The 24,106-nt window shown below is 38.5% G+C and overlaps 1 protein-coding gene across 1 annotated transcript in view; it reads right to left on the reverse strand.

Moving 5' to 3' along the window:
• Positions 1–24,106, reverse strand: part of SH3BGRL (SH3 domain binding glutamate rich protein like) — a 109,035-nt gene that overhangs the window by 17,651 nt on the left and 67,278 nt on the right. The gene's annotated exons all lie outside the window — the stretch shown is intronic.

The raw sequence follows: 24,106 nt of genomic DNA on the forward strand, positions 1-24,106 counted from the left end.
ACATATGCCCTCTTTTGAACTGAGAAAAATCAAAGTAAAACTCAATAAATACGAGTGTCTAGTGGATTAATGCACTTGATGAAAGGTTCCATTAAATCAATGGTTTTGGCCTCTGAAATACAGTAGGTGGGTTTAGTCAATGTCAAGTGTGTCAAATAATTTGTCGAACATTAGCATATTTACAAATTTGAGTAGATATAAAGATGTCCCATTAAGATTGTACTTTGAAGGCTGGGCACGGTGGCTCACATCTGTAATCCCAGCATTTTGGGAAGCTGAAGCAGGAGGATTGCTTGAGCCGAGGAATTCAAGACTGGCCTGGGCAACATGTGAAAACTCTATACTTTAAGGGAACTTGCATTCCAACAGATTTTTTTTTTTTTTTTTTTTGAATGAGTGAAGAGACATGCTAAGAATTTTACATACATGACCCTGGCAGAATGTCATCAGTCACATTTGCATGAGCAGAGGACCTTTAAGAAAATTATTTTTTGAGGCTTTTCCTACCTTATTGAATGCTTACTTTGTTGAGAACGTGACTCACTGTGCTAAGTTAAAACGGTCGCCAGGCCTGGTATCACTAGGCATGATAGTGTACCTTCACTGAAGTAATTACTCTCCATTCATCAGTTGGAGAGTAATGACCAAGTATTTCACCCATGCCCTGAGATTGCCTGATGACAAGTACACACACCTACTAGTGTGTTCCACATCTCCATAAAGTTGAACAGAATGGGCCGTAATCACACATTGCTAATAGGTTCTGCCATGTCAAACATGAACTTTTGTTCACCTTTCAACCTTCACGGAAAGTTAAAAAAAAAAAATTGTTTCCTAACTTGATCAAATTTTCATGTCCAAAATTTCACATATGAAGTTTATTTCCAAGAAAGAATCTATTCCTTTAATTTTTTTTTCAAAAATAGGGTCTTGCTCTGTCACCCAGACTGGAGTGCAGTCGCGTGATCTTGCCTCACTGCAGCTTCAAACTTCTGCGCTCAAGTGGAGATTTCTAATATATAAATAATTATTGCTTTTTTTTTTTTTTTTTTTTTTTTTTTGAGACGGAGTTTAGCTCTGTCACCCAGGCTGGAGTGCAGTGGCGTGATCTCGGCTCACTGCAACCTCTGCCTCCTGGGTTCAAACGATTCTTCTGCCTCAGCCTCCTGAGTAGCTGGGATTACAGGCGCATACCATCACACCCAGCTAATTTTTGTACTTTTAGTAGAGATGGGGTTTCACCTTGTTGGTCAGGCTGGTCTCGAACTCCTGACCTCATGATCCGTCCAACTCGGCCTCCCAAAGTGCTGGGATTACAGGCGTGAGCCACTGCACCCGGCCAATTATTGCCTTTCTTATCCACCTATAGGCACATGTTCACTCTAACACACCCTCATAAGGGAGTATCTGGTGATGGTCATTTCCTAATTTCCCTAATAGGACTTAAAATAAAGGGACACAGTGAACACATGAGACTGCAAACCCTATATTGCCAGAACCAAGAGGAATATGTGTCACAAGGGTTCATTTAGAAATAAAATTTAAATTTCTTCCAGGATAAAAATGACTTTGGAGTTAAAAGGCTATTGATACCCTTTTCAGCAAATAAATGCATTTGCAAGTGGACAATGCACTGTCCAGGAATTTAAATAAATATTTTTCAAATAGTAAACCACAACCCTCACCTCTACCCAAAGAATTCCAAGACATTTCTGCCCGTATGTTACATTTTTGAGATTCAGGATATTCTTCTCTCCAAAGACACAGAGCAGGTAATTAAACAGTTGCTTCCTGGAGTAAACAGTTGTCTTCCCACAAGCCTTGGCAGGCTCCCTTTCTGTCATGCTAAGGGTCATGTTTCTTTCAAAGACAGGGGAGTGACAACGTTTCTGCTTTAGGAGATGCCAGTGTGAATGTTGCAAATACCAAAGAATGATCAAAACTTCACCAATCATGCTTCCAATGGGAAAATACCCCCTTTTTATAAAAGAAAGTGTCAGCCTTCCAAAAAAAAAAAAAAAAAAAACCCGTTTAATCAAAGTGGGAATTTTGCCTTTTTTAATGATCAAACTCTATCACACTTTCTCTACTAACAGTTAATTAACATTGACAGAAGTTCTTGACTACGATGTGCTAAAATATAAAATGATTGTCAGAAGTTATTCAACAATATTTCTTGAGTGTCTCTTAAGTGACTCTCAATGAACTTTGTTAGACTCTCTAAACTAGCTTAAAGATAAATAGCCGTGATCCCTTCCTAACATTACAATCTACTGGGAGAGATTAGAAATATATGTATTTAAAAGTTCAATTACAATACGCTATTTAAATAAGAAGCTAAGACAGCAATACAAGGTGGTTAGGTGAGAGGAGCCGAGAGAAAAGCAACACCGGTGAGAGAAGAGCGAACAAGCATTTATTGCTATTAGCAATGCCGCTTAGACTAAGCTTAATAAGGATAGCACAAATGTTAGATTTTAAATCCTTTTATACTGCATACAATCTATAGTTCTGGTGAAAGGATGATATGCTTAACAAAATTTAATATAACTGGCCAACGGTAAAAACTGAGCTCACAAAGTTGACAGCATATTGAACTAGAACAATGAAGGTACAGTGTTGCAAAATAAACTTGGAAACTTTCTAAATGGATACTCACAATTTCGCCTCCTAAATTATTACATATAATTGAATTCTATAAATAAATCATGGTTTGTATGTGTATTTATTTGTTTTTTTCAAACAGATTAAAATTTTTGACTCAGTCAACACCCTCAAAGAGAAATTAAGATACGGAGTCTCTCTCCATTTGGCTTCATTTATTTCAAATGCTACCCCAGGAAGGGACACTCTTCATTTTAGAAAAGTAATGAGCCTGGGCCTGGCCCGTTGGCTCACGCCTGTAATCCCAGCCCTTTGGGAGGCCAAGACGGGCAGATAACAAGGTCAGGACTTTGGAGACCATTCTGACTAACACGTTGAAACCCCGTCTCTACTAAAAATACAAAAAATTAGCTGGTTGTGGTGGCAGGCGCCTGTAGTCCCAGCTACTCAGGAGGCTGAGGCAGGAGAATGGCATGAACCCTGGAGGCGGAGCTTGCAGTGAGCAGAGATGGCGCCACTGCACTGCAGCCTGGGCGGCAGAGCAAGACTCCATCTCAAAAAAAAAAAAAAAAAAAAAGAAAGAAAGAAAGAAAAGTAATGAGCCTGCCTCTGTCTAGTCTGTGTCAAATGATTTAAAAGTGGAGTGGACGAGGAGTGAACAAATAGCATTTAAAGCTGCCAATTCAGTCTTTTACTAAATTACTTACAAAATACCTAAGGGGAACATCAAATCTGAAACCCCAGTTAGTCAGTTTGGCAATAAACAAGTGCAGTATTACCACTGTGTAGTCTTTCAGTAACCAAACAGATCTGTGTCCATTTTTAAATGAATACTCCCATGCCTTCCTAAACCATTGGCTTCCTTTTTTTTCTTTTTTCTTTTTCTTTTTTTTTTTTTTTTTTTTTGAGACGGAGTCTCACTCTGTCGCCCAGGCTGGAGTGCAGTGGCATGATCTCAGATCACTGCAAGCTCTGCCTCCCGAGTTCACGCCATTCTCTCACCTCAGCCTCCTGAGTAGCTGGGACTACAGGCCTCTGCCACCATGCCTGGTTAATTTTGTTTTTGTATTTTTAGTAGAGGCAGGGTTTCACCATGTTAGCCAGGATGGTCTCAATCTCCTGACCTCGTGATCTGCCTACTTTGGCCTCCCAAAGTGCTGGGATTACAGGCGTGAGACACCATGTCCGGCCATCATTGGCTTCTTCTTGATCAATTTCAGGGTATAACCACAGCAAGAGACACTTTTTTTTTTCAGCTTGTCTGTTTGTAATATTTTCAAAAGTGGTTTGATCACAATCTGACATGTGAAACCTGTAATTCATATCTCTTTACCAACAAGAAACAAGTCTTGGTTAAAATGTCTAATAAGAATTTTCTTATTCTCTCACTTCCACCCCTGGATCCCTACGGTTCTCATGACAGATGTTCCAAGACATTAAAGCATAATCTAAGATTTCCTATTTTATCCCTGCTAAAAGAAAAAGAAGATCACTTCCAAGATGGCCAAATAGGAATAGCTCCGGTCTACAACTCCCAGTGAGATCAATGCAGAAGACAGGTGATTTCTGCATTTCCAATGGAGGTGCCTGGTTCATCTCACTGGGGCTGGTTGGACAGTGGGTGTAGCCCACGGAGGGCAAGCCGAAGCAGGGCAGGGTGTTGTCTCACCGGGGAAGTGCAAGGGATAGTAGGATTTCTCTTTCCTAGCCAAGAAAAGCCGTGAGTGACTGTACCTGGAGGAACAGTACACTCCTGCCCAAATTCTGCACTTTTCCCAATGTCTTAGCAACCGGCAGACCAGGAGATCCCCTCCCGTGCCTGGCTTGGTGGGTCCCACGCCCATAGAGCCTTGCTCGCTGCTAGTGCAGCAGTCTGAGATTGATCTGGGACATGGGAGCTTGGTGGGGGGAGGGACGTCCGCCGTTATTGAGGATTGAGTAGGCAGTTCCATGCACACAGTGTAAACAAAGTGGCAGGGAAGCTCGAACTGGGCAGAGCCCATCCCAGCTCAGCAAGGCCTACTGCCTCTCTAGACTCCACCTATGGGAGCAGGGCATATCTGAACAAAAGGCAGCTGACACCTTCTCTGGACTTAAAGTTCACTGCCTGATATCACTGAAGAGATCAGTGGTTCACCCGGCATGGCATTCAAGCTCCGATAACAGGCAGACTGCCTCCTCAAGTGGGTCCCTGACCCTCGTGTAGCCTGACTGGGAGACAACTCCCAGTAGGGGCCAACAGACACTTCATACAGGCAGGTGCCCCTCTGGGACAAAGCTTCCAGAGGAAGGATCAGGCAGCAATATTTGCTATTCTGCAGCCTCCACTGGTGATAATCAGGCAAACAGGGTCCAGAGTGGACCTCCAGCAAACACCAACAGACCTGCAGCTGAGGGACCTGTTAGAAGGAAACCTAACAAACAGAAAGGAATAGCATCAACATCAACAAAAAGGACATCCACACCAAAACCCCATCCGTAGAACAGCAACATCAAAGACCAAAGGTAGATAAATCCACAAAGATGGGGAGAAACCAGAGCAGAAAGGGGGAGAATTCCAAAAACAAGAATGTCTCTTCTCCAAAGGAACACAACACCACGCCAGCAAGGGAGCAAAACTGGATGGAAAATGAGTTTGATGAGTTGACAGAAATAGGCTTCAGAAGGTCTGTAATAACAAACTGCTCTGAGCTAAAGGAGCATGTTCTAACCCATTGTAAGGAGGCTAAAAACCTTGACAAAAGGTTAGACGAATGGCTAAGTAGAATAACCAGGGTAGAGAAGAGCTTACATGACTAGATGGAGCTGAAAACCACATTCGTGAAGCATACACAAGCTTCAATGGCTTGATTCAATCAAGCAGAAGGAAAGGATACCAGTGATTGAAGATCAAATTAATGAAATAAAGTAAGAAGACAAGATTAGAGAAAAAAGAGTGAAAGGAAATGAAGAAAGCCTCCAAGAAATATGGGACTATGTGAAAAGGCCAAATCTATGTTTGATTGGTGTACCTGAAAGTGATAGGGAGAATGGAACCAAGTTAGAAAACACTCTTCAGGGTATTATCCAAAAGAACTTCCCCAACCTAGCAAAGCAGGCCAACATTCAAATTCAGAAAATACAGAGAACACCACAAAGACCCTCCTCGAGAAGAGCAACCCCAAGACACATAATTATCAGATTCACCAAGGTTGAAATGAAGGAAAAAATGTTAAGGGCAGCCAGAGAAAAAGGTCAGGTTACCCACAAAGGGAAGCCCATCAGACTAACAGTGGACCTCTCGGCAGAAACCCTACAAGCCAGAAGAGAGTGGGGGTCAATATTCAATATTCTTAAAGAAAATAATTTTCAACCCAGAATTTCATATCCAACCAAACTAAAAACCATAAGTGAAGGAGAAATAAAATCCTTTACAGACAAGCAAATGCTGAGAGATTTTGTCACAATCAGGCCTGCCTTACAAGAGCTCCTGAAGGAAGTACAAAACATGGAAAGGAACAAGTGATACCAACTACTGCAAAAACATGCCAAATTCTAAAGACCATCAATGCTATGAAGAAACTGCATCAATTAACAGGTGAAATAACTAGCTAGCATCATAATGACATGATCAAATTTACACATAACAATATTAGCCTTAAACATAAAAGGTCAAAACACCCCAATTAAAAGACAGACTGGCAAACTGGATAAAGCATCAAGACCCATCAGTGTGCTGTATTCAGGAGACTCATCTCACATGCAAAGACAAACATCGGCCCAAAATAAAGGGAATAAAGGGATAGAGGAAGATCTACCAAGCAAATGGAAGGCAAAAAAAGCAAGGGTTGCAATCCTGGCATCTGAAAAAACAAACTTTAAGCCAGCAAAGATCAAAAGAGACAAAGAAGGCCGTTACATAATGGTAAAGGGCTCAATTCAACAAGAAGGGCTAACTATCCTAAACATATATTCACCCAATACAGGATCACCCAGATTCATAAAGCAAGTTCTTCAGACCTACAAAGAGACTTAGACTCCCACACAATGATAATGGAAGACTTTAACACCCCACTGTCGATATTAGACAGATAAATGAGACATAAAATTAACAAAGATATCCAGGACTCGAACTCAGCTCTGGACCAAGCAGAGCTAATATACATGTACAGAACTCTTCACCCCAAATCAACAGAATATACATTCTTCTTAGCACCACATCACACTTATTCTAAAATTGACCACATAATTACAAGTAAAACACTCCTCAGCAAATGTATAAGACCAAAAATCACATCAAACTGCCTCTCAGACCACAAAGCAATCAAATTAAAACTCAGGATTAAGAATCTCACTAAACAGCACAACTACATGGAAACTGAACAACCTGCTCCTGAATGACTACTGGGTAAATAACGAACAAAGGCAGAAATAAAGATGTTCTTTGAAATCAAGGAGAACAAAGACACAATGTACCACAATCTCTGGGACACATTTAAAGTAGTGTGTGGAGGGAAATTTATAACATTAAATACCCACAAGAGAAAGCAGGAGAGATCTAAAAATCGACACCCTAAGATCACAATTAAAAGGAGTAGAGAAGCAAGAGCAAACAAATTCAAAAGCTAGCAGAAGACAAGAAATAACTAAGATCACAGCAAAACTGAAGGAGATAGACACATAAAAAAACCCTCAAAAATCAGTGAATCCGGAAGCTGTTTTTTTTTTTTAAATGATCAACAAAATACATAGACCCCCTAGCAAGGCTAATAAAGAAGAAAAGAGAGAAGAATCAAATAGATTCAATAAAAATGATGATGGGGATTTACCACAGATCCCACAGAAATGCAAACTACCATCAGAGAATACTATAAACACCTCTATGCAAATAAACTAGAAAATCTAAAAGAAATTGATAAATTCCTGGACACATACACCCTCACAAGGCTAAACCAGGAAGAAGTTAAATATCTGAATAGACCAGTAGCAGGATCTGAAATTGAGGTAATAATTAATAGCCTAGCACCCAAAAAAAGTCCAGGACCAGATGGATTCACAGAAGAATTCTACTAGAGGTACAAAGAGGAGCTTTATTGCATGCGTAGTTCCTTCTGAAACTATTCCGATCAATAGAAAAAGAGGGAATCCTCCCTAACTCATTTTATGAGGCCAGCATCATCCTGACACCAAAGCCTGGTAGAGACACAACAAAAAAAAGAGAGAATTTTAGGCCAATATCCCTGATGAACAATGATGCGAAAATCCTCAGTAAAATACTGGCAAACGGAATCCAGCAGCACATCAAAAAGCTTATCCAACACAATCAAGTCGGCTTCATCCCTGAGAGGCAAGGCTGGTTCAACACAAGCAAATCAATAAACGTAATCCCTCATATAAACAGAACCAAAGACAAAAACCACATGATTATCTCAATAGATGCAGAAAAGGCGCTCGACAAGATTCAACAGACTTTCATGCTAAAAACTCTCAATAAACTAGGTATCGATGAAATATATCTCAACATAACAAGAGCTATTTATGACAAACCCCACAGCCAATATCGTACTGAATGGGCAAAAACTGGAAACATTCCCTTTGAAAATGGGCACAAGACAAGGATGCCCTCTCTCACCACTCCTATTCAACATAGTATTGGAAGTTCTGGCCAGGGCAATCAGGCAAGAGAAAGAAATAAAGGGTATTCAAATAGGAACTGAGGAAGTCAAATTGTCCCTGTTTGCAGATGACATGATTGTATATTTAGAAAACCCCATTGTCTCAGCCCAAAATCTCCTTAAGCTGATAAGCAACTTCATCAAAGTCTCAGGATACAAAACCAATGTGCAAAACTCACAAGCATTCCTATACACCAATAATAGACAAACAGAGAGCCAAATCATGAGTGAATTCCTATTCACAATTGCTACTAATAGAATAAAATACCTAGGAATCCAACTTACAAGGGATGTAAACGACTTCTTCAAGGAGAACTACAAACCACTGCTCAAGAAAATAAGAGAGGACACAAACAAATGGAAAAACATTCCATGCTCATTGATAGGAAGAATCAGTATTGTTAAAATGACCTTACCCCCCAAAGCAATTTATAGATTCAATGCTATCCCCATCAAGCTACTACTGACTTTCTTCAAAGAATTGGAAAAAGCTACTTTAAACTTCACATGTAACCAAAAAACAACCCACATAGCCAAGACAATCCTGGGTAAGAATAACAAATCTGGAGGCATCACGCTATCTGACTTCACACTTTACTACAAGGCTACAGTAACCAAAACAACATGGTACTGGTACTAAAACAGATATATAGAGCAATGATACAGAACGGAGGCCTCAGAAATAACACCACACATCTACCACCAACTGATCTTTGACAAATCTGACACATACAAGCAATGGGGAAAAGATTCTCTATTGAATAAATAGTGTTGGGAAAACTGGCTAGCCATATGCAAAAATCTGAAGCTGTACTCCTTCCTTACACCATATACAAAAATCAACTCAAGATGGATCAAAGACTTAAATGTAAGACCTAGGACCATAAAAATCCTAGAAGAAAAACCAGGCAATACCATTCAGGACATAGGCATGGGCAAAGACTTCATGTCTAAAACACCAAAAGCAATGTCAACAAAAGCCAGAAATGACAAATGGGATCTAATTAAACTAAAGAACTTCTGCACAGCAAATGAAACTATCATCAGAGTGAACAGGCAACCTACAGAACGGGAGAAAATTTTTGCAATCTATCCATCTGACAAAGGGCTAATATCCAGAGTCTTCAAAGAACGTAAACAAATTTACAAGAATAAAACAAACAACCCCATAAAAAAATGGGCAAAGGATATGAACAGACACTTCTCAAAAGAAGACATTTATGCAGCCAACAAACATATGAAACAACGTTCATCATCACTGATCATTATAGAAATGCAAATCAAAACCACGAGATACCATCTCATACCAGTTAGAATGACAATCACTAAAAAGTCAGGAAACAACAGATGCTGGAGAGGTTGTGGAAAAATAGGAACACTTTTATATGTTGGTGGGAGTGTAAATTAGTTCAACCATTGTGGATGACAGTGCAGTGATTCCTTAAGGATCTAGAACTAGAAATACCATTTGACCCAGCAATCCCACGACTGGGCATATACCCAAAGAATTATAAATTCTTTGATAAAGACACATGCACATGTATGTCTATTGCAGCATTATTCACAATAGCAAAGACTTGGAACCAAAAAAATGTCCATTAATGATAGACTGGATTAATAAAATGTGGCACATATACGCCATGGAATACTATGCGGCCATAAAAGAGGATGAGTTCATGTCCTTTGCAGGGACATGGATAAAGCTGGAATCCATCATTCTCAGCAAACTATCACAAGATCAGAAAACCAAACAATGCATTTTCTCACTAGTAAGTGCGAGTTGAACAATGAGAACACATGGAGATAGGGAGGAGATCATCACACACTAGAGCCTATGGCAGGTGCAGGACTAGGGGAAGGATAACATTAGGAGAAATACCTAATGTAGGTGACAGGTTGATGGGTGCAGGAAATCACCATGGCACGTGTATACCTAACTGTAACAACACCACACTTTCTGCATATGTAATCCAGAACTTGAAGTATAATTAAAAAAAAAAAAAAAAAGAAAAGAAAGAAAAAAGAAAAAGAAAAAAATAAAAACTCTTACTGTTTTCTTTTTTAGTTGCACTTCTACCACAGTCATTCCTGCAGTACCTTTTCTAAAAACATGTTAAGGTCTAAATAATTTCAAAAATAGAGTTTAGAGTTAAAAGTAAGTAGATCCTTAAAGGATGTTTCTCAAAAACTGCTATGTCTTCAGGTGTTAACATTAATATATAAATATATATACAGTCATTCCCAGCTTCTGGGTTAAAAGGGTTTTTCTTCTTGACTATGAAATCAGTTCTGAATAACTTCACCTATCCATTTCTTTTTTATCTGGAATTCCTATCTGTCTATACTTTTTCCTGGAGTCAGAAAGAACACTATTTAGTCAGTTTCCCATTTCTTCAGAGATGGCTTCATGAGGCTGTGAAATGAGGAGCACTGAGAGTAACATCCTACACTAAAGGCAATTCTACTCTCGGAGCCTGAAAACCTACCATTACTGATTCCCTACTTTGGTCTTCACAGAAAGGGCAGACAGTGAGCATATCTGAAGCAGAGGGAGGGACTGCCTAGAGTGAATCAGGTAATGAAGACAGTGAAGTTTCTTTGTCTCAGAACTTTGCCTAGAGTTGCCCCTATATATATTCTAACAGAGGGTCACGTAATAAAGGAATAGGAAAAGCCTCCCCAGATAATCCCAAAAGGAAATTTCCATGCCTTACTGTATGTTAGCAGCGAGATATGCACAGGATAAAATCGTTTACGGACAGAAGACTAACATTTGTTGAGTGCTTGTTAAGTGTTTTCTGAATATCAAACCCTTTTTGGGCTGGCTATCCATTTCACGGCAAAGGAAACAGAGGCTCAGAGATGTTAAGAAGCCTGCTCAGTAAGACAGAACTATTAATGGTCTTTAAATCAAATTACATGTCTAAATTTAGCTGACTACAAAGCCTTGTTTTTGTTTTGTTTTGTTTTGCTGTTTTGTTTTTCATTACTTATAGTACACTACTTCCATGGGGGGATATATTAGATATACTCCAAATTCAGCTGGAGACTGACATATGAGCGAGTTCCTTCTAAACTATGTAACTAAGTAAAACATCAAAGATTGAGACACCTTATATTCTGTCCTAAATATCCCTTATGAGTGAACACCAATTCCTAGTTATTATAATCTCCTTTCTCTTGACCAGCCTAAACTGACTTCAACAAAGTCCTAACCCCCTACTATGTGGGCTTGCATGAACACAAGCAGCATGCACACAGGAGAACCGAGTAGAACACTGCGAGGCCTCTGGTTTCGGGACCACACCAAGAACAATGCAGCACATGCCTCCACTTTGTCAAGAGTTCAGTTACCTAACAGTTTTGAGTGAGCAAAGTTAGTGTGGAAGATATAATTTCTGTACTTCAAATTTACAAAAACAAAACAAAACAAAAAAAAAAAACAGATAAAGTGCAAAAGCATGAGACCCCTTCTGTCTTTTTATTTTTCTTATTAAACACTGCACCTATCGCTTTGAAAAAAAAAAAAAAACTGTCCAAGGAACTTTTTTAAGAGCAAAATGATCTAATTACTATGTATTCCTTTAGAAAGCAGAAACAAGCTTTGACTGAGTCAGTAACAATAAAGGGACTAAAGTTCCTTCTGACTCTGGAAAACAGCATGGACAGAGAAAAGTTCCAGACAAGAAAGGTCTGGATACATGAGATTATTCAGAAGTGATATTTCATTTAGTTAAGAAAAAGCCTTTTTAATCCAGAAAGTGGGCATGGCTGTACTTTCACCTCTTGCAGGTGAACATCGTCCCCACATAGTCTTATCAAATGTACATGCCAAGACAGTTGTTAGCTGATTAATATATGACAGTCATAAATTTGGCCAACGGCTGAAATTCAAATAATTGAGACACATACAGTTATCCAACTGCTACTGAGGTTCCCTGTGGCCGGTTCCAACCCCTACCCTCTCCGACTGTTTAACTTTCAACGCCCTGCATAATGAGGCCCTGCTTCATCTGCCTCTGTAAAAGTATGCAGCCCCCTCTCTCCCAGATCAGATCAGGCTGCCTTTATTCTCCTCTGAACGTGTCATGCCTAACACTCCAGTGCTTTTTCTCACTTTGTTCCCTTCATCTGCAAGTCTCCCCTCTCTCCACTGAGTATCCACTGAGAATCATGGAGTAGATTCTTCCAGATCTACTCCGTGAAGTCCTCTGTGGCTGCTCCATCAGACCTCCTGCAATTTTTACCACCCAGTTTGGAGCTTAATCAAAGAGTTCCAATGTTTGCCAATCATTTCATGTCAAAGTCACATCTCTTCAGTTAGTTGATAAACTATCTGGAGGTAGGGACTATGCCTTTTGCTGTTATCTCCCCATATAGTGCTCACCACAGGGCTGGACACAAAGTAGATACTAATACTGATTGATCTCACAATTTTATTTTAAATTCAGCACCACCAAAATGTTTTCAGATTTTAATTATAATAAACTTTAATTTTGGAATGCAATTTACATTTACAGAAAAGTTGCAACTATAATAAAAAGTCTCCATATATCACTCACCCAGTTTCTGCTGTTGTTAACATCTTACCTCATAGTGGCACATTTGTCACAACTAAGAAGCCAACATTGGTGTGATACTACTAACTAAACTCCAGCCTATTTGGATTTCATCAGTTTTTCTAATAATGTTCTTTTTCTGTTCCTTTCCAGGATGTGTCAGTACACTTATTTGCCATGTCTCCTTAGTTTCCTCTGGGCTGTAAGAGTTTCTCAGACTTTTCTTATTTCCTGTGACCTTGACAGTTTTGAGGGGCCCTGGTTAAGTATTTCTTAGAATGTCCCTCAGGTCAAGTTTGTCTTATATTTTTCCAGTAATTATACTGGGGTTATGGATATTTGGGACAAATACCACAAAGAAAAAATGCCTTTCTCATCACATCATGTCATAGGGCATATTATAGCAATTGACTTATTGATGGTGATATTAACCTTGATTAACTGGTTATACTAGTGTCTGCCAGAGTGCTGCACTGTTTATCCCTTTTCCTCACTGTATATTTAGAACAAAGTCAATAAATCCAGCCCGCACTTAAGTAGTCAAAGTGCTTTTATAAAAGCTCCTATGGCATAGTGGGAGTCTGACCATACTTTTTAGAGTTTCTGGGAAGTTTGAGAAAAGTAAGGTGGCTGTAATCTGCAACCCATGACCGTTTATTAAAAAGTAATAAATATCAGTCTTTGAGGTTGACTGGGCAGGATTTTTCATGGTTCGACTCTTATTTGGAAATATTTATTCAAAATAAATTTCCTGGATTAAACCCATTAAATTGATGGGTTCTCCAAAATTGATTGGAGAAAACTCCATTTATTAGTGGGGTTTACTTATGTTTTTAGCCACTTTTTTGATGCCAGATATTCCTCCCACCCTTTAAGTACTAATGCCTGTGGAATGTACAATATGACTACATGCATTCTTTTTACCTAGGATTTGAATACAGGGAGACATTGTTCATAGTTACTGTTTGCACACAGATTCTTATCTATTCCCAACTAGCAAAGAACTTCCTTATTCTCCAAATCCTAGAACAAAGCTGATCAGAAGTAGGAGTTCTCAAAAATGCCCTGAGCCCTACAGAGTATCCTTCTAGCATATCCTATGATAAAGAGATAGCATCTGCTTTACCAAAACATAAAAAGGTTAAAGCACAACATTTTTACAAGATTTAGGGCTCTGGCCACACATATGTTACGGGCTTCTCCACCACAGAGAGACACTTTAGGCTATCAGAAGGTGCTCTGTAATTATTTCCAAATTCAGGAGGATTTCAATTTGAGGCTGTGCTCTGAAAAGACTGGAAGACAGATACTGTCTTCTTATAATTCATATCAGTAAGAGCTATCATTTGTAGAAGGTCAATTAAGTGATAATAGTTATAGTGGGCACTTTGCATATATTATTTCATTGAATAGTTATAGTAGCCCAGCAAGGTAGATATTATTATCTCCATTTTACAGACTGGAATACTGAGATTCAAAAAGATTAAGTAAATTTATCCACAGTCACAAAGCAACTGGGTGTCAGGGCTGGAATTCAAACTTAGATATCCCTAACTATAAATCTTAAGTTTGTTCCACTATGTTTCACTGTCTAGCCTCATGATATTTTATATGGCTTTTTTCTTAAGAGATTTTTATAGAAGGTCAACAATCTTTTACAAAGAATATCACTTTTGATGTGTTCTTGCTAAATAATTTAAATCTAACTTCTACTTACTGGAATGTGATTTTGCTTCCTTTTTTATCCAAATGAGTATGTACACAACTTAATCAATCTCTACATCATTATAAACAAAATCAATGGAATACCCAATTTCAACTCTAAGATCTTCTGCTTCTAGGAAAGGATCAGTGTTCGACTCCTGCCTAATAATGTTAGGAGCTATAGTTCAATCAAGATTAGAGTCCCTGAGTACACATTGAGCCTAATGGCCACTGTTCTTACCCCAATAGAAGTAAAAATAAAATAAAGATAGTAGTTATGGTCTGAAGGAACTTTAATTATAATTATAAGGTCATATGTTCCATACTAGTAGATAATTTAAATGATGGAATCTAACGAGCCCTTAATCAAAGTTTGGCCTCTTTCTGCTACCGGCAAGTGGGTATATTAGGGTTGGGCTCATAAGAAGAAATAGTGAGACACAGACCCCACTTTAGAATGTGCTAGCAATGGGTTATGGAATTCTGTAGGTATTAAGTCTCTCTCTGCATTGCAGATACAATTGTATTGTAAAGTATAATACAATAATTATTATTTATTAAGTGCTTCCTATGGGCCAGGCACTGTGCTAAGCTCTTTACATGCTTATTTTGTTTAATTCTAACAGTAATCTTATGAGACATTGTTATTATTTTCATTCCAAATTCATAGACAAAGAGACAAATACTCAGATGGATTAAAGAACATGCTCCAAGTTACACAGTTGCGCATGCTCTGTCAGACTAAAAAGCACCATTTGAACACCAAGCCTACGAATAACAAAATCATGCACTACAATGTATGTTGTCTCATGCTAATTAGACTGTCTGCTAACTTAATGAAGCCTACCTGAGTGCAGATATGACTCATAATACGTTTGTATCACGCTTAATTCTAAAGTTTGGCCTAAGAAAAATCAAGAATCCCTGTTGGTTATTTTGAGTATTTTGAAGGTTTCATACACTATAGGTTTTCTTAGGTAACCATTTTGTCCTTTCCTAGTCTGAGATCATGTGATAATGAAACAAAGAAACATGCCAGCAGCAATAAAAGCCTCCTGGATCTTTAAGATTCTGTAAGAAAAAGTTTCTGTGAAGAAACAATGATTCATATGAATTACAATGACTTTACCAAAAGAAAGTCCTATCTCCATCTGAAATTGTTTTCATGTATTTAGTCAAATAAAGTGTGACGTTAAGAACATTGCACAACAGTGCTTCCACAAAGTGTTTCCACAACAGTGTCAGTGGCTTGTGACCATAGGTGGCTACAGAAAATCAGTAATAAAAGGGAATAGAGGAACAGGTACTTTAGGTTGTTCTGGGGGCTTTGGGAGTAGGTGCCCTTAAAGCAAAAGCCTTCCTTGAAACAAATCACACTGTCATAAGCAAATACCAAAACTAAATATTTGTGACAAGTGCTAGCCTAATATATGTTGACCTTCCATTTCAAAAATTTCTGCCTAGAGTTACACTAAGATTTTGAAAGCAAACAAACCAGTTCATTCCAGCCTCCACTTCCCTGCCCTTATCACTACCACTATCAATTCGGTACAGTGAGTTTCTATATAGATTTCAATTCTCTCTAGGGGAGCTTTATCAAGGGACAAGTCCAAGAATCTAGAGAATCAAGGGAATCTGACTAGTTATAAGGACCATTAAGAGCTATGAAACGATGATTATTTTATAGTCCATAAGATGTTCTCCAACTCACCACCTTCTCTATGCAACAAAGACAATCCACATCCTAAAACCACACTTCCTACAAATGCTACAGTGCTTCTAATTTTGGTCAGACAGATTCTCCAGGCAGCCTTACCATATAAGGATAAGCACAAATACACAAACCTTCAAACAGGCTGATGTGAGGTCACAGGGCAGGCATACGCAAACCAAATTTGGTAGCTAAATTCTCCAGCTCACAACAGATACTTTAAAAAAAAGACTGTAACTACAAACTCCAAACTATCAGTTCTTGAATCACAAGAAAAGTAATAATCAATTAATCTGTTCTTGTTAGTGTTAACCGGATGACAACTATGATCCAGTCTACTGTGTGTAACATTAGCTTTTATTCTTCTTTTACTTTTCTACTGCAGAAAACCCTACTGTAATACGTGCTGCTAAAGTGGATACATACAATAGCAGAGTACTGCATCTGAATAAATAAATTAGTCTAATCTGTCCCTGTATACAAGGAAATACAGATTTCCCAAATGTCCTGTGAGAATAGCCTCTGATCCATTGTAGGAAAGGCACTGTCCTACACTGTGACCAGGAAAACCATCCATAGACATGACATCATTTGATATGAAGGGTAAGGCAGTATCCTGAGGGTATCCATGTCTTCCACTTGAACTCCAGGGTAGAATAAGACCCTTAGAAATGGCCCACGGCCATGAAGAAAAGATAATTCTCCCCACTTCTCTCAACCAAAACACCTGCATTTAGGACAGGTAAAGATACTGTCTTTCCAGTGATCAAAGAGTTCCTAATAGCACTATCATATGCCTTGGCAATTTTGAAGGCTGTTATTTAAGTCAGTCAAATAAAATCAGAAGTATTTTGATAGCATGCACCCAGAGTCAAGGAAATGTTCATGTTATTTGATCCAGTAATTTCACTTCTGGATTCCTAGTTTAAGTAAATAATACAAAAGACGGCAGAATTCTGAGTCTGAAAGTAGTTATGCAACTGTGTTCTGTTGTTTTTGTTCATTCATTTGTTTTCAGTAGTGGAAGATTGAAAGTTGCCTGCATATCCAATCATTTGGAGATAAAATAAATGTTTGGTGGCATGGACTGTTGAAAGAATGTTGTGAGCATGCTGAAAATGACAGCTATACAATTTTGCAGCAACAAGAAACAATGTTAATGATATCAAAAGTGAGAAAGGAATTCTGGAGAATAATGTATTTGCTCTGATTTCAGCAGTAAAAAGGAGAACTGTGAATATTTTTTAAAGACTAACAGGAAGTCAAACACCACCATTATGATGGCTTAGAGACAGCAGGCATGAGTACCTAGCACCTTGCTCAGGAGACTCATCGAACTGTGTTGAGATCATGAGATTATGGGGATTTTACCCCCAAACTTTTCTAATAGTGTTATATAGCTTTACATAATTTTAAAAAATCAATTCATAGGTATTGAGCTCTTACTAGATGCAGCATGGTATAGTGGAACGATTGTAGATTGTTGAATCTGTGACCCACTCCAGTGTGGCCCCACTCCAGTGTGGTTCCTACCTCCTGGTATTCACTCCCTTGTATGCTTCCCTCCCCTTGAGTGTGGGTAGGATCTGCTATTTGCTTCCAACCAATAGAATTTGGCAAACGTGATAGGATGTCACTCTAATGATGATGTTATGTTATAAAAGCCTTTTTCTAGAAGACTCACACTATGGTCTTTCCTTTGCTGGCTATGAAGAAGCAAAATGCCATGAGCACTACAGCCTCAAAGAAATGAATTTTGTCAACATTCACATGAGCTTGAAAATTGATTCTGCCATAGTGGAGCCATCAGATAAGAAGTCAGTCCTCGCTGACACCTTGATTGTAGTCTTTCAGAGAACTCAGCTGAGCTGTGCCAGGACTCCTGACCCATAGGCACTGTGATGTAGTAAGTATGTGCTGTTTCAAGCCACTAAGTATTTAGTATTTGTTACACAGCATAGAAAACTAATACAGAACCTGACTGACTTGCATTTGAATCTCAGATCATCCATTTATCTGTGTGACTGAGCAAGTTGATTAATTTCTCTGAGTTTCAAATTCTTCATCCATCAGTTGAGAGTTATAATACCCACCTCTTAGAATTGTTGCACAGAAAATTATATACAACAGATGCAATATGCCTATTGCATTGCCTGTCAAAAAATAAGCTAGATTGCTAATTGTAAGTTCTCTCATGGCTCATTATGTTATCTAGCGCCTGCTGTCATATCTGACCCATAGCAGGTATTCTTTTTTTTTTTTTTTTTCTGAGACGGAGTCTCACTCTGTCGCCCAGGCTGGAGTGCAGTGGCCGGATCTCAGCTCACTGCAAGCTCTGCCTCCCGGGTTTATGCCATTCTCCTGCCTCAGCCTCCCGAGTAGCTGGGACTACAGGCGCCCGCCACCTCGCCCGGCTAGTTTTTTTGTATTTTTTAGTAGAGATGGGGTTTCTCCGGGTTAGCCAGGACGGTCTCGATCTCCTGACCTCGTGATCCGCCCGTCTCGGCCTCCCAAAGTGCTGGGATTACAGGCTTGAGCCACCGCGCCCGGCCAAGTATTCTATAAATATACAGAGAATAAATAAATGATAATAAGTGCTCAAGGATTGGTAGCTAGTATTTTAAATATACATAACGAACTAGAGATATATAGAGTTGAGAGAAAATCCCTCCCCTCAAGCTATTAAAACTAATGAACGACAGAACAGTGCATCAACCATAATATAGGAAAGTCTTTCTAGGGCAGTATAATAGTGAAGGTATGTAAATGAAGAACTGGACTTTGGGATCAAAAATAAGAAAACTGTATCTGCACAATTCAATCAAATGTTTCTTAAGCTGCTGTCAATATCAATAGAAACAACAAATAAGGATGATAAAGTGTTTAAAGAAAGCAAAATAGTTGCTAGGTAGCACTGTCAGCCAAGTAGTTTACAGTATGCTGGGCTGATGCCTGAGCATTAATGAAGCCTAATGACTTTCCTCACTCACATCATGGGGCTCTGAGAAACAAGATAGGCTGCTTTGTATGTCCAGTAAATGTTTAAAGGATCACTGGGAAACTGTACATTTCTCCCTGAGAAACTTAAGAAGACATAACAATTTATTGAATTACAGCAAAACTCCAAAAGTGTTGTGCTCAGAAAAGGGGCTGACCAAAGTAAGAAATTATATCTTGATAATGATCCACTAAAAAGGAGTTTCTAAAGTAAGAGAATCTAATAAGAAAGTTGACTGGCAGTTAAATACTGTTGAGCAATATATTTCTTGAACTCTAAGTCAATTCCCATCAAAGAACATCCTGCCAAATTGTAAAATTGCTCTTTTCTTAGATTGACTGCAGTATTTGGCACCTATTAAATTGTTTCAAATGCAAAAACATTATCTCTCCCAATGAATAGATAAATCTGAAGCAGTAGAAAATGTTCTAAAGTGAAATAAATCTGAACCTCAGTCTCTACACTCAAAATCTACTCAAGTACTTAGCTACTGTTCACTGTGAAAATCCACCAACATTTGTTTCTGAAAAAATGGGAAAACCAAAATCATTGTGAAATAAGGAGGAGTAAGGAAGTTATTGACATAATCTCTGAAAGTCCCCCAAATCATTCTATGAGGAAGACCAATAATACCCATAGAAACCCATATGAAAATTCTCAGAAATGCAACTCCTAATGATTCTAGGTTGAAATAAATGTATTTCTCCACTTCCTTTTATTTTTCCAATGGGAAAAAAAAAAAAAAGCTATTTTTACAAATGCCTTGCTGTATTTTCATCCCAGTAAAATGTCTCTTTGCTAGAACCAAATTTTCTCTCAATACAACAAAAATATTTTAAGGCAACGGCTTTTTTAAACTCAAAAGTGTTATTCTAGTGGCAACCATAAATAACTGAACTATAAATAAAGTGAAAGAAGGGGAGCAAAACAGAAAATTATTCAAAGAGCACTGACCTATTGCTAATGGCATCACTCTGACAGAATCTCAACCTAACACTCACTGTGAAGCAAGCCATCAAATCCAGGAAAGAATCATAATCCTTTGGTATATTGATCAAGTTCACTGAAATGGCACACAATGCCCCAATTCAACTTACATAAATTTGTTTTATATACCCTTAATAATTATTATTCTATTAAATGTCTAATAGCAGAATATACCAAATCTTTGTACACATTATATAACTGGGTAATTTCCACAGAAAATTCTGTCAGAATTTTAGATCACAGGATCAGCTTTCAAAACAATGAAACCCTTGTCTAACTAAATAGCATGCTTTATTAACTTCACATAATGAGACAAATAGGCATGCCTTTATTTTTTACACACTGAAAAATTAAACATAGCCACCCATTTCAAAACTAACCTTTTGGGGCCGGGCGCTGTGGCTCAAGCCTGTAATCCCAGCACTTTGGGAGGCCGAGACGGGTGGATCACGAGGTCAAGAGATCGAGACCATCCTGACGAACACGGTGAAACCCCGTCTCTACTAAAAAAAAAAAAAAAAAAAAAAAATACAAAAAACTAGCTGGGCAAGGTGGTGGGCGCCTGTAGTCCCAGCTACTCGGGAGGCTGAGCCAGGAGAATGGCGTGAACCTGGGAGGCGGAGCTTGCAGTGAGCTGAGATCCGGCCACTACACTCCAGCCTGGGCGACAGAGGGAGATTCCGTCTCAAAAAAAAAAAAAAAAAAAAAAAAAATTAAATTAAAAAAAAAAATAACCTTTCCTTACAATCTATTCAGGGTAAAAGAGTTTAAATGGCCTCCCACAAACATAGGATGAGATTGCAATTTTGTTTTTTAAAAGAATTTGTGGCCGGGCGCAGTGGCTCACGCCTGTAATTCCAGCACTTTAGGAGGCTGAGGCAGGCGGATCACGAGGTCAGGAGATCGAGACCATTCTGGCCAACATGATGAAACCCCATCTCTACTAAAAATACAAAAATTAGCCAGGTGTGGTGGCGTACACCTGTAGTCCCAGCTACTGGGGAGGCTGAGGCAGGAGAATCGCTTGAACCTGGGAGGCAGAGGTTGCAGTGAGCCGAGATCGTGCCACTGCACTCCAGCCTGGTGACAGAGCGAGACTCCATCTCAAAATAAATAAATAAATAAATAAATAAATAATAAAGAAGTTGTAACAATCTCCACAAAGCAATGTATATTAATAAATGTTGCTTAACAATCTAAAATCTGTTTGTATCAATGCCTCTTCAAGGCTGCACAGACTCAGTAGGTAGATAAGTCTTGATCAAGTTACTTTCACACACAAAAATACTGCATTTCCCTGGTCACTCTCTCTAGGCTGTTCTGGGAAAATAACTGTTAAACATCTGTCACTGATGGTGGGTCCATATCATAATCATCATGCCTGAAGGGCTCCCCATAACTAAAGAAAACAAACACAACAAAAGCAAATACTACCTTTTCAGACTATGTTAGCTGTAACATTGGGGGCTTTTTCCTCTATAGTTGGTAAAGTGATAAGATTTCATTACAAAGGAAATTAAACACTTTCCTTTCAAGGGAGCCTAGCAACTTAGATAATTGTTTACCCACCAAAACAAATTTATTTGCCATAGGAAGAAGAACTAGTCTGAAGCCACAGCAGTGTGCCCCAGATGAACATACCAGAAAGCACTATGAACGTACTCTCAGACACAAACCAAAAAAGCATGTTCCAAACTGCCCAGCTGAGAACAACTGCCATACATTACCTAATTAGTTAAATAAGACCAGAATCAAATGATCCAAGAAGTACCAACTGGTAAACAAAGGGTGCTAAAATAAAAGGGGCTTGGGTCATATCATTCTATGGGCTCATTACTGAATTTCTGTGCAATTAATTGTTACCATAGTTATTTGAACTATGACTATCAAGAACAAGAGTATGTCCAGAAATAAGAACTACTGTCAAGAATGGTGGAGTCTGAGATTTCACCCTACTTGCAAACTAACTTGTAAGCCTGCCACAGTTTTAAGGATGCTGGCAGATAACATGAGACCCCTGGGCCACAGATAGAGCAGTAATCAGAGTATCAGCATTTTCTTTTAACTGCTTACTGATTCTCAATTTCTACATGATGATACAGAGGGAAAGGATACACAATCTGAATCCTTTATACTGGGCAGTAAGCAAATTTACCCTTTGCTCTGAAGGTTACACTATATCTTTCAAGGATATTTGCATCTTTGAAAAGATAATACAGAACAAAAGCGGTCAGTGCCACTGCTCACAAGATGTGCGAAAAAGCAAGAGACCAGTAAAAAATCGTATGCCAACGTCTACCATTTACAACTTATTTTGACTATTATAAAGTGTCCAGATTTTTGAAAAGGAAGGTCATCTGAACATTAAATGTTATGTTGGGTGATTAAAGCCTGTAATTTCACCACCTGGTTGAACAGAAAATGGTGGGTGTTAAGTTGTATAACAATTCAATTAAAAATAGGAGTCATGGATGCTTGAAGAATCCATCAACTGCCAGGCAAAGTGGCTCATGCTTGTAATTCCAGCACTTTGAGAGGCCAAGGTGAGAGGTTTGCTTGACGCCAGGAAATTGAGGCTGCAGTGATCCATGACCACACCACTGGGTAACAACCCAGGTAACAGAGCAAGATTGTCTCAAAAAAAAAAAAAAAAAAAACAACCAACCAACCAAACAAACAAACAAAAAACAAAAATATTCCATCAAGCCAGACTGAACTCTTCCATCTCCAGGGATGATAATACAATTCCTTCATCACTCTCTTGTTAAGTAAGTTATTTATTTGTGAAATCAATTATTGTGATCCACATTACATCTCTACCTATTTTCACTCCAAAAGCAAATCTCCATATATTTATCAAAAGACAAAAAGTAAACCATGGCCTCATTTTAAAGTATATACCAGCTACAAAGCATTTATTCACTCTATGAACATGCTTTTGCCTTAGGCATTTTGATCCTGATTCACAGAATCACTTATTGACATAAATCTAAAAGTATTCAAGTTGAATACTGAATAACATGTCAGCATCCTTATTGAAAGTAAAGTGCATGAAAAAAGAACTTTAATGTCTGGTGTTATTACTCAAGTGTTGTGTAAGCAGAAATGCTTTTTTCTCTTGTTTTAATTTTATCAATATTAGTAGTAAGTATAACTTAAAGGAAATAAAATTGTAGAAATTCAAATACTCATTTTACCCACTGATTTTTAAAAATGCTGAACTGCTTACTGAAAATGTGGCTAATACCTGTTGAAGATTCAGTGGGAGGCCATATATTAAAACAAGCTAGTTCAACCCGGGACCCACAGGCCACATGTGGCCCAAGATGGCTTTGAATGTGGTCCAACATAAATTAATTAACTTTTTCAAAACATTATGAGACGTTTTGGAATTTTTTTTAGCTCATCAGCTATCATTAGGGTTAGTGTATTTTATGTGTGACCTAAGACAATTCTTTTTCCAATGCGGCCAGGGATGCCAAAAGACTGAATACCCCTTTACTGAAAAGCGAAGTTCAGTTATAAGCCAGTTTCCATGGTGAGAGAGTGAGATACATTTTCGCCATTAAAAATGGCACATGCATATGCACAAGTGGAAGGATTTATTCTATAGTATCTTAGGTGATTTATTCTAAAGTATCTAAGATACTTTATTCTAAAATATCACTTAGTGATCCAACAATAGACCATTTATTAAAATATATCTAATTTACCTGAGCGTCTGACTAACTGACAAGCAGGTATAACTGACAGCAAACGGGTATTGGATTCTGCCCATTATAACCTCTCTAAAATTTGAAGAAGGTACTAATCATCTCTGTGCTTCAGTACATCTCAGGTATGTTTCAGGTATATCTCAGGTAACATCTCAGGAATGTTTCTTTGTTTG

The sequence above is a fragment of the Piliocolobus tephrosceles genome, chromosome 12, assembly GCF_002776525.5.
Source record: "Piliocolobus tephrosceles isolate RC106 chromosome 12, ASM277652v3, whole genome shotgun sequence".
Classification (NCBI taxonomy): domain Eukaryota; kingdom Metazoa; phylum Chordata; class Mammalia; order Primates; family Cercopithecidae; genus Piliocolobus; species Piliocolobus tephrosceles.